This window comes from Natator depressus, chromosome 1 (assembly GCF_965152275.1).
Source record: "Natator depressus isolate rNatDep1 chromosome 1, rNatDep2.hap1, whole genome shotgun sequence".
NCBI classification, from domain to species: Eukaryota; Metazoa; Chordata; order Testudines; family Cheloniidae; genus Natator; species Natator depressus.
Window position 1 is genome coordinate 85,745,791 of NC_134234.1, and position 9,555 is coordinate 85,755,345.

Genomic DNA, 9,555 nt, shown 5'->3' on the forward strand with positions numbered 1-9,555 from the left:
AAATACAGTATAAGCCATTTCTTAGTTATGGCAGATGCACCATCTAGGTCATTTGCTGGAGCTGAGAGTAGGATGGACTGTGACTTAGGAGCACAAATGAATATGATTCTGCATTGCTAAGATTGTTAATATAAGAATCTTGTGAAAGTCCAGAACTATAATTCCACCAAAGGATATACTGCACAGATTGCTAGAGGCAAAAACATGGGTTTCCTTCCTACTTTATCATCACTGGTCTGTCCATGATGAGTTAATGATTGTTGATCTAAGTTTCAAAAGAAAAATAAATAGTGAGCCTATCCAGCATGAGGAATCATCTGTGCTTTCAAAGTAAAAGAGGTCAGTCAATACATTTTGCCATGGTCTTTGTGTTGCTTGCAAAGGATACAATGGTTGCTTAGGCTGCTTTGATCAACACATTTCACATAGTGAACATTTCAACATCATATCTGCAGCCTAAGAGGCTCCTAAAGGATTTCTCTGACTCTCCTTTTACATGATTCCATAACCTGATGTCCTTCTTGAACTCAGTAGAGTATTTCAAGATAGTCTGAGTATTTCTAACCAAAGACAAGAATCATTCCCATTGAAGTCTATGGGAGTTTTATTTATGATTAGTTTTATAGCAACCAAAGGTGTGTTTACTGTTTTACAGGAACATACAAAGATCATGGAAGCTATCCCCAAAAGCTTACATTTTAAATATCAAGTGATAGCGATAAAGAAAGGGGGAAATAAAAACAACAGGAGAATGAGGTTACAATAATAAGGTTACATGAATAGTTAGGCTTATTAAACGATCTTTTCCCCTCTCCCCTCACTACATTTCATAATATATTGCATGTACACTGTCAAGGTTCCTTCCCCACTCTGAACTATAGGGTACATATGTGGGGACTTGCATGAAAGACCCCCCTAAACTTATTCTTACCAGCTTAGGTTAAAAACTTCCCCAAGGTACAAACTTTGCCTTGTCTTTGAATAGTATGTGGCCACCACCAAGCGTTTTAAACAAAGAATAGGGAAAGAGCCCACTTGGAGACATCTTTCTCCAAAATATCCCCCCAAACCCTACATCCCCTTTCCTGGGGAAGGCTTGATAATAATATCCTCACAAACTGGTACCGGTGAACACAGACCCAAACCCTTGGATCTTACAAACAATGAAAAATCAATCAGGTTCTTAAAAGAAAAATTTTATTTAAAGAAAAGGTAAAAGAATCACCTCTAAAATCAGGATGGTATATACCTTACAGGGTAATCAGATTCAAAACATAGAGAATCCCTCTAGGCAAAACCTTAAGTTACAAAAAGACACAAAAACAGATACACATTCCCTCCAGCACAGTTTATTTTACAAGTCATTAAACAAAAGAAAATATAACACATTTTCTAGCTAGATTACTTACTAGCTTTACAGGAGTTGGAAGGCTTGCATTCCTGATCTGTTCCCGGCAAAAGCATCGCACAGACAGCCCAAACCCTTTGTCCCCTGCTCTCCAGATTTGAAAGAATCTTGTCCCCTCATTGGCCATTTTGGGTCAGGTGCCAGCAGGGTTACCTTAGCTTCTTAACCCTTTACAGGTGAAAGGATTTTGCCTCTGGCCAGGAGGGATTTTATAGCACTGTATACAGAAAGGTGGTTACCCTTTCCTTTATATTTATGACACACACAAAATCACTCTGTCTTCATTCCAGGCTGACCCAGCACACCTCCTTTGCAGGGCAAAGTGGTGTTGCAGGTGAATCCTTATTTGACTTTTCCCTGTCCCAGGGTATCAAGAAGACTAGTCAGATTATTAGATACTAAAGATCCCCCCTTTTGAAGGAGTTCATTTATTTACAGAAAAGCCAGCACAGAACATAAATCTTTCACACCTATATCTTAGCTTTGGGTTATCCAGTCCATTTGTCCCCCATCTGAATCCAGTTTTCATTATTATCCAGGCTGTTCCTCAGCATTTTCTTGGTTCTGATATCAGTCCCTGGTATTAACTCTCTTGCTTCTACCAAAGTAAGATCCTTCTCTGGAGTCAGGGACCCAGGGATCACTGTGACTCTCCCAGGGACAGCAGGTGATCTTTGCCAGGCCGGGCTTCCAGCCCATATCTTAGAGAGCCCCCTGGCTGAGACTAGACCCTCTTGAATGCCTGTTGACTGCAGCCCTCCAATTTTATGGGGGTCTCCAAAGAACTCACCATTTACTCTTCCTGCTCAACCCTTTGACTCAAGCCTCTCCAAAATGCTCTTCTTCACAGGAGCTTCCTGTCTCCCTTGGGAGTTCCCCCCTAACTGAGCTTGGGTAATCTTTATTAGGTCCAGGTGGCTAATCAGCCACATGGGACAGTCAATTACTTCCAGGTTGGGGGACTCCATAAGTCAGTCATGGGCAGACTGGGCCCTAACTGCCCTTAAAGGTCAATTGACTCTGACACACTCCATTTTAAATATCTAATTTCTTGCCATTTTCATCAAAAAATGTCCCCATCCATCCACTGGGCATTGTCCAAACTTCCTTATGAGAATTTGCCCTTTGCTTTAATTACTTTTCATTTGATCTTTAAATACATTATTAGTTTACTCACTTGTTGTATTGAATCTGTCTTTGTAAGTCATTACATTCTGATCCAGGAATCGGATCCAGAGCCTACTGAAGGATCAGGAAGTCTTTCCATGGGCTTTAGATCAAGACTCAAGGGTTTTTTGATAATTATTTGTAACAGACTGGTAAAAATACAAAACTTTTTGCAAAGCAATGAGGGCAGTGAGCATGTTACTTCAAATCCAAATTACCCAAGATCAATGATGTCACATTCATGATGTGGAAAATATACTCAAGAAAACAAAGAATAAACCGATCCTTATTTAGCTTTTTGTCTATAGAAATACATTAACAATAGACTAATCTGGAACACCCAACCATTTACTAGTCAGTAATCATCCAAAAGCATGATTGACAATTGCCACTAGATTTTAATTAAAGTGTGGTTCCATTCTCTATTGAAACTATATGAATCCCATGGCTTCCTGGCCAGTAGAACAACAATTGTGTTTTTTTGTTCTTTTTTAATATTTGGAGGTAAAGAGGGGTGGATAAAATGTTATTGGTATGTTGTTGTTTTTGGGTTGGTTTTTAATCTTTTCCCTCTCTATTTACCTTGGATCCTGTTTGACAGGAAGTAGGAACTAGTATTTTTATGTATGTTTTAGGTCTTCCAGAACTGGCAAAATTGCTCTCTCATCTAGTTGCAGAGGAGAGTTCAAGCTGAAAGAAATTTTATAAAAATGACAGTGCAATTTTAAATAAATATACCAAGATAGGATTACCTTCCAATTGCATCTTCCATCATGCACACGCTTTTGTAATACCGAAACACTAGAATAACTTGTGAAACCATGTCACAGAATTTTCCATTTACCTCCTGTTTCACCTTCAGCCCTATGCTATTTATTTTTAATAACGCAGACAGCACAAATTCTATTGTACCTAGAAATTAGTCATAACGCAAAGTTTATAAAAAACAATGATAATATTGTTTTTCTTTACAAATGTACTACACTGGTGGTCTGTTCATCTCTGCTTCTAGCCTGATGTGCCTGGGATTTTGTTGCAGTAATAAAAAAATAAATAAAAAAAAACCCAAACAAACAAACAAACAAACAAACAAAAACCTTGAATCTTTGACTGCTGTGGGATAGTAAGAACACAATGCCATTATCTTCTGGCATCTCCCTAGAAAAGTGTGTCTTTGCTGAATATATTCACCTTAATGCTGAATATAGAAACTAAAAATAATTTGAATATAAAACCTCTTAATTTCAAACAATTCAGCACTTTACATTAACTAATATTTTACAAATACAGAGCATTATCCAGTGCCCACTAAAGGCAATGGATATACTTGAACTGACTGCTTTATACTTTGGATCAGACACACAATATTGAAAGTCTAAATTCAATATAAGGCATAGTTGTGTTTATAAATATTTCTTTCAAGCAAAGCATCATGTGATAGCTTTGCATTAGAACTTTTTTAATTAAAAATATTCTTCAGGAAGCTCACCTAGAGAAGATTTTGCCTTTTAAAAGATATGCACTTAATCAAACCCAAACTGCAGATAACTATGAAATAATATGAAGGTTAGAATAATGAATGAACTTTCATACTGGACCATTCAAAATACATATCTGACGATGCCTGTTGGCCCAGCTGCCTTAAACTATTGTGAAGTCATAGCCTTTGTTGTATATTCGTATAAAACAGAACACAATCCAGATTTCTCATATGAATACTTCTGATGGGTATTGCCATAGAGAAGAAAAAAATTAAAGAATATTCACGTGTTTGCGCTTACCATTGTCACAATGTAATCATTAAACTATTGTGGTGACTAGAGTTCTGGAGGGAAGACTATACCCTTAGTTATTTCAACAGCTAGTTGGTAACGTTCTTTTATATCAGGGAGTTTTTCAGAAAGAAACGTTCTTCTGAATGGTTTGGGAACTATATTGACTAATGCTTCAATAACAGTGCCACACAGGTTTTGGTTAATGTGATAGAAACACTACGATTAACACTATACAATGTATTTAATTATGAATAAACCTGTCACACAACAGCAGGCAATTAGGTCTCCCTCAGATACCGGAATGTTTTATGTGTAGAAGAGCTCATCTAGGGATTGAAGTGGAAGAAAACAGAAATGGTACTTGCCAATGAAAAATAACTAGGTAGGTCCACATATTCATAGGCTGTTTCATGTGGCCTTTTTGCAGTAGTTAAGGGAGTCATCTGCTTTCATAATTACAATAGTAGAAGCTTCATAGGCTTCTTTTAGAATAGAAGGCCTACCCCCCATCCTTGCAGCCTCAGAGGTAGGAGCTTTGTTTGGCCCAGCAAGGAAAATACAACCCTTGACCCCTTTAAGGCTTTCACCCTCCTTTTTGCCATTCAGCCTCCTCATGAGTTTGTGAAGCAGCGGAGGGGATGGATTCTGTTGCTGATTGGCTGGACAGAAAGGTAAAGCATAATCCTGTTGGTGACCATAAACACAAGGGAAGACCCCCCCTCCCACTGCTTTCCTTTGCTCAGGGGCCCCATTTTACACTGGGAAGAAAAGCCCCCCCCACACCCCTTTTCACTCCCTTGGGATTAGAGTAGAGCTGAGTTTGGGAGCATGTTAGTCACCTTTTTGAGGCAGGAAGGAATTTTCCCCCTACCACCATATTGGCCTGGGCCAAGTTTGTGTGTGTGTGTGTGTGTGTGTGTGTGTGTGTTTGTGGCTGGGGGGTGGTGGTCACCTTTCTCTAAGCAGCCCTGGGAGCTGGTAGATAAATTAGGCTGTAAAATTCATTTTGTCATAACTTGGCAAGTGCCCAGGTTAGAGGTAGAGTGAGATAGAATGGGGTGGGGAAGGTACTTTTTTCTGATTTTTTGGTCAATATTTGATATTTCACCTAAATTTTTCATCAGCATCTTGAATTTGAAAAATTTTAATCTGTGGTCTATAAAATGTCTGCAGAGAATCTAAATTTAGGTGCCCAGTCACTAATTCTTCCAGGTTCTTCCTTCCCATAGCAAGTAGGGCTATCCCAGATATTTTGTTTTCTCTAACAGGGAGTTTTAGAAATACCACAGGAATGGTCAGTACTCACAGGCCATCTATGCCTAGGTTCCCGCTCTCAAAGCAAGAGGTTCCTTCTCTCATTCCATTTACTGACCTCTCTGGGACCAGCCTTCCCGTCTCCTCTGCTCTTTCTGCATGACTCCCGTGGAAGTTGTATTACCATTGGCTATCCGCTCTACACTGGTGGAATAAGTCCCTAACTGAGAGATACAGAAATAGAAAGGAAGTTAATGCTATCTTCCTTGTAAACATCCACTTGATGTCTGGTGTGAGAGGGGAGTTTCCTGGCATGACCTTCTCCCACGTCCTGAAAGCATTTAGAGTTTCTACAGTGGGAAGGAATTATGAGGACTCCAGGAAGATAATCGCCTGTCTGCCTCATTTTACTTTTAGTTGTTCCCTTCCATGTGTCAGAGCAGGGATCATAGCTCGTAAAATTCTTTGGCATGGATTTTTTGGGATGAAAGGAGCTATACAAAAATAAGTCATTCGCAATGCAACAGTGTGCAGAGAGAAAACATTGTTGCTGATAGTAAGCATAATGCACCATTCCCATGAGCTCTAGGAAGTTATGTTCACATCTTGTTAGTGTTCAATGAAAGGAAGAAAACTTATTTCATTTTCCTCCTCCTACAAGATGGGAGTAATTTGGAATGCATTGCAGATCACTGTATTTTATTCCTATCGCTGCTTTATGTGTTTTTTTCCTACCTTGCTAACTTTGGATACTCCTCATATTCTAGACACATGTACAGATTTCACTAGCTTGTCCCCTTCTGACCCTGATTAGCATCTCAATTTTGTGTTTTTTAATCTTTAATCAAGAAATCACAAATGGGAGCTAGTTAATGCTCAGAATTTATTTTAAATCTTGCTCTTTTTACTGTCTATTTGGCTTATTTGTTTCTCTTTGTATTAAATAAATAAATAATAGTAATTTGAAGCATTAAATGAGTTTCCTTCATATCACATATTTTTACTGAGTGGTTAATTAGGCCATGGTGAAATCCTATACCATGGACCCAATCCTATTCCCTCTGACTTCAGTAGGAACAGAATTAAGTCTCCTTTCTAGAGGGGAAAGGAGGAGTTCCAAGTACAGCTGGATAGGAAATGATTTTCCAGTCCCACAAATATTTTAGTGGGTTCAGAGTGTTTTCATGTCTCAAATCAGGCCAAAAAGACTAAATTTCAAATACACCTGTGAACCTAAAACAAAACTTTTTTTCATTTAGGATAAATCAAAAAGTTCCATTTTTATTCTGGCCTTTCTCTTTTTTAACCTACTTTCAGTGTAATTAGCCTACATTTTAAAATGAAAAGTCATTTTGAACTGCAAAGCCAGAACTTTTCATTTCAATAATGGCAAAATGAAACACTGACAACTTTGGAAAAAAAATCTGTACTTTTTTCAAGTTTGGAAATTTGTTGAAACCAAAAATATTTTACAAATGTTTGTTTTTTTCACAAATCACATTTTTCAATGAAAAAATGATTTGTTGAAAAATTTCTGACCAGCTCTAGTTTTGAGCAGTAACAACGACAGCAATAAAATTGTCTTATTTGCAAAATAATAGGATTTATCGTACATGATTTGGCTCTAGGTCCATCAATTCTGAACCCTGACATCCAAGAGTGGTCAATAACTGACACTTCAGGAGATCGTAAACCCTCCATCAAAAATCCCAGAAAAATACAAAAAAGAAGCTATTTGATATGATTACTTTAAACCTAAAGGACCAGATTCATAGATGACAAAACCAGAAGGGATCATTGTAGTAATGTAGTCTGACCTCCTGTATAACACAGGTCACAGAACTTCTCTTAAAATGAGCATATATTTTTAGAAAAAATATCCAGCCTTGATTTTAAAAAATGCCAGTGATGGAAAATCCACCATGACCCTGAGTAAATTGTTCCAATGGTTAATTAATCTCACTGTTAAGAAGTTATGTTTCATTTCCAATCTGAATCTGTTTAGCTTCAGCTTCCAGCCATTGGACTGTGTCACACTTTTGATCATGGATGGCCCTCATGCAGCCAAGCAGGAACATAAGGAGATGAAATAATTTTAGGAGAAAGAGTATGTGAAACTATACTAGGACAGCACTCCAGTACCATCTATTTTCGCTAGACAGGGTTAAACTTCAGTGGGAAGTGTCAAGTTATCACACATCCTGCTGGACACTACACAGTATAATACTTCCTATTGAGAGGACCCAGTTGCAATGATTGAGCCAGGGAATATAGCCAACTAGATCCTAGCAGTATCTATACAGTGTTTATAAGCTTTTGTTTGTTTGTTTTATTATTGTTATTAAAAACCAGGTTCTAGCACTCATGCTTGTGTTGAATAGCAAGGTCTACCTGTCCCACTGAAATAATGAGATTACTCAAAGAGGCAGTGTGATGCATAGGGCCCTACCAAATTCACAGTCCATTTTGGTCAATTTCATGGTCATAGGATTTAAATCTTAAATTTCATGGTGTTGTAATTGTAGGGGTCCTGACCCACAAAGGAATTGTGTGGGGGATGGGTGCGGCGGATGTGTTGCAAGTTTACTGTAGGGAGGTTGCAGTACAGGGCAGCAGGTTTAAAACAAATAAAAGGAAGTTCTTCTTCACACAGCACACAGTCAACCTGTGGAACTCCTTGCCTGAGGAGGTTGTGAAGGCTAGGACTATAACAGGGTTTAAAAGAGAACTGTATAAATTCATGGAGGCTAAGTCCATTAATGGCTATTAGCCAGGATGGGTAAGGAATGGTGTCCCTAGCCTCTGTTTGTCAGAGAGTGGAGATGGATGGCAGGCGAGAGATCACTTGATCATTACCTGTTAGGTTCACTCCCTCTGGGGCACCTGGCATTGGCCACTGTCAGTAGACAGGACACTGGGCTGGATGGATCTTTGGTCTGACCCAGTATGGCCGTTCTTATGTACTGCTATCCTTACTTCTGTGCTCTGGTGGTAGCAGTGCTGCTTTTAGAGCTGGGCAGCTGGAGGGGGCGGCTGCTGGCGGGGATCCCAGCTCTGAAGGAAGATCTGCTGCTAGCAGCAGCACAGAAGTCAGGGTGGCGATACCATATCATGCCACCCTTACTTCTGCAGTGCTGCCTGCAGAGCAGGATCCTCAGTCAGCAGCCGCCACTCTCTGGCTGCCCAGCTCTGCAGGCAGCAGCGTAGAAGTAAGGGTGGCGTGATATGGTACTGCCACCCTGACTTCTGTGCTGCTGCTGCTTGGGAGCTGCCTTCAGAGCTGGGCGCCCAGCCAACAGTCGCCGCTCTGCAGCCGCTCAGTTCTGAAGGCAGTGCAGAAGTAAGGGTGGCAATACCACAACCCCCCTAAAATAACCTTGTGACCCCTCCTGCAACTTTCTTTTGGGTCAGGACCCTCAGTTTGAGAAATGCTGGTTTCCTCTGTGAAATCTGTATAGTAGAGGGTAAAAGCACACAAAAGACCAGACTTCACGAGAGGAGACCAGATTTCATGGTCCGTGATGCTTTTTTCATGGCCATGAATATGGTAGGGCCCGAATAATTAATGTCATTCGACATGGATTTATGGAAAATAGATCTGGTCAAACTAACCTGATATCTTTTTTTGATGAGATTACAAATTTTGTTGATAAAAATAATAGTGTTGACATGATAGAAGTCTGAAAGGCATTTGACTTCGTACTGCATGACATTTTGATTAAAAACCTAGAACAGTATAAAATTAGCATGGCACATGTTAAATGGATTAAAAGCTGGCTAACTGATAGGTCTCAAAATTTAATTGTGAACAGAGAATCATCGCCATACATGTGTGTTTCTAGGAGGGTGCCACAGGAATCGGATCTTGGCCTTATGCTATGACATTTTTATTTCTGACCTGGAAAAAAGCATAAAATCGTCACTGATAAATTCTGCAGAGGACAAAAATTG